The 2,703-nt window shown below is 54.3% G+C and overlaps 1 protein-coding gene across 1 annotated transcript in view; it reads left to right on the top strand.

Moving 5' to 3' along the window:
• Positions 1-2,529: 2,529 nt before the first annotated feature.
• The window catches only part of AIFM3 (apoptosis-inducing factor, mitochondrion-associated, 3), a 30,478-nt gene continuing 30,304 nt past the window's right edge, over positions 2,530-2,703 (top strand). The window contains exon 1 of the mRNA XM_011987332.1: positions 2,530-2,561. The gene's annotated coding sequence lies outside the window, so the exon portion shown is untranslated. The remainder of the gene's footprint in view (positions 2,562-2,703) is intronic.

Genomic DNA, 2,703 nt, shown 5'->3' with positions numbered 1-2,703 from the left:
GTGGTGATGCACGCCTGTAGTCCCAACTACTGTGCAGGGAGGACCAAGTTGGGAAGATCTTTTGAGCTTGGGAGGCAGAGGTTGCAGTGAGCAGACATACCACTGCACTCCAGCCTGGGTGACAGAGGGAGATCCTTTCCCCACCGCCCCCTGAGACAGTCTTGCTCTGTCGCCCAGAGCTGGAATGCAATGGTGTGACCTCAGCTCACTGCAACCTCTGCCTCCCAGGTTCAAGCAGTTCTGCCTCAGCCTCTCCTGAGTAGTTGGGATTACGGGCGTGTGCCACCACGCCCAGCTAATTTTTGTGTTTTTAATAGAGACAGGGTATCACCATGTTGGCCAGGCTGGTCTCGAACTCCTGACCTCAGGTGATCCACCCGCCCCAGCCTTCCAAAGTGCTGAAATTACAGGCATGAGCCACCGCGCTCAGCCAAGACCCTGTCTTAAGAATAAATTTACCAGCACTTTGGGAGGCTGAGGCAGGTGGATGTCGAGGTCAGGAGTTCAAGACCAGCCTGGCCAAGATGGTGAAACCCCATCTCTACTAAAAGTACAAAAATTAGCTGGGCTTGGTGGCGGGCGCCTGTAATTCCAGCTACTAGGGAGGCTGAGGCAGGAGAATTGCTTGAACCCGGGAGGCGGAGGTTGCAGTGAGCCAAGATCGCACCACTGCACTCCAGCCCCATGGGTGACAGAGTAAGACTCCATCTCAAAAAAAAATAAGTAAAGTTAAAAATTTATTTGAGACAATGTCTTGCTCAGGTTGGAGTGCAGTGGTAAGATGATAGCTCACCTCCAACTCCTGGGCCCAGGCAATCCTTCCACCTTGGCCTCCTCAGTAGCTGGGATTATAGGCATGAGCCTCTGTGCCTGGCCCAGGATATATATTTATATAGAACTATGATGCTAAAATGTCCCTGATTCCTACTTTCAGGTTTCTGCTGAATTTGAGAGAAATCTGCCATGAAATATCAAAACTGTTACATCATTCTGAAAGAAACAATACTTTCCAAATACAACTTTGAAAACTACCTTTAGAGCCTGGTGCAGTGGTGTGTTCCTGTAGTCCCAGCTACTCTGGTGGCTGAGGCTGGAGGATTCCTTGAGCCTAGGAGTTCCAGACTGCAGTGAGTTATGACTGTGCCTGTGAACAGCCACTGCATTCCGGCCTGGTCGACATAGTGACCCCTATTGAGACATAGTAACATTTCAATTTTTTTTTTTTTTTTTTAAACAGTCTCCTCTGCAGTGGCATATTCTCGGCTCACTGCAACCTCCACCTCCCAGGTGGGAGTAGCTGGGATTACAGGCGTGCACCACCATGCCTAGCTACTTTTGTATTTTTAGTAGAGACTGGGTTTTACCATGTTGACCAGGCTGCTATTGAACTCCTGACTTCAGGGGATCTGCCCACCTCGGCCTCCCAAAGTGCTGGGCGTGAGCCACTGCGCACGACCAGCATCTCAATTTTTAATAAATAACTAAAAAATAACAAGTTTGAAAAAGTGTATCTTGGCCAGGAATGCTGACCTGGGTTCCTTCGAGGCGAGGGAAACTCTTGGACATGGGACATAGTCGGGACTACCCCTCTGCTTGCCTCCCTGCTGGGTTAACAGTACAGCTGGCCCAGCCAGTCTTGAAACCTTACCCTGCAACAAAAACTTGACACCTCCAGGCTAGTCATTCCGGAGGTGTCTTCTCTGGCCAAGTCGGTGACTCCCCAGCCCACTATTGTAACTGGACTCTGTTCTTGCAGTCTTAGTGTACACCCTGGTTCTTCAAGGGCAGCAAGCAGGACTATTCCGGCAACCAGAGCTGGAGCTCAGGGGTTCCCTGTCCTGCTCTGGAAAGCTGGGGCAGCATATGTGGTGACCAGTGCGCTGAGGATGAGGGGCGCTGTGGAGCCCAGGCGGGTTTAGGAAGCATTCCTGGAGGAGGGGAAATACTGGTAATCCAGGCTGAAGGAGCTGGATGGGGCCAAGGGCAGTGGCTCACGCCTGTAATCCCAGCACTTTGGAAGGCCTGAGACGAGAGGGTCGCTTGAGCCCAGACGTTTGAGACCAGCCCGGGAAACATGGCAAGACCTGGTCTCAAGCCACACATGGTGGCATGCACCTGTGCTTCCAGCTGCTTGGGAGGCTGAGGCTGGAGGATCGCTTGAGCCCTGGAGGTCGAGACTCCTGTGAGCCATGATCGCACCACTGGACTCCATCCTGGGTGGCAGTGAGACCCTGTCCCTAAAGAACTGGGTGACCTCGACCCTCCACATCGCTGGCTCTCCACGGGCGCTGCACAGTGGAGACCCGGGATCTGATTGCATAGGACTGGGCACTGGAGTTTTAAGTTCTCCAGAGGGGGGTTAATATGCAACGAAGTCTGGGAACCACTACCAGTGAACCCCTTCATTTTGTGTGGCTCCGGCTCCTGGAAGCCCTAGGACCAGGAACTGTAGCCCATCTACCGCGTAGTGTTGGTGTGAGAGTGGAGCCCGGGTCTGTCCCGGCGCGGGCCCGCGGCCACCGCGTTTGGGTTCCAGATCCCAGCCCCCGCGCTCAGTCCGGGCTTCCTGTCCGGCGCTCTCCCAGTCCCTTCCCGCGCGCTTTTACCTGGGGTGTGGTGGGGGCGGGGGACAGAGCCGGGCGCAGTCGGGAGCACAACCCTCAGGCAGGGCTGTGGGCCACTGTGCTGAGGGCCAGGCCGCCA

This window comes from Mandrillus leucophaeus, unplaced genomic scaffold, assembly GCF_000951045.1.
Source record: "Mandrillus leucophaeus isolate KB7577 unplaced genomic scaffold, Mleu.le_1.0 Scaffold308, whole genome shotgun sequence".
Taxonomy (NCBI): domain Eukaryota; kingdom Metazoa; phylum Chordata; class Mammalia; order Primates; family Cercopithecidae; genus Mandrillus; species Mandrillus leucophaeus.
The sequence above is the reverse complement of the archived record's forward strand: the minus strand, read 5'-3'. Positions and strand labels throughout refer to the sequence as shown.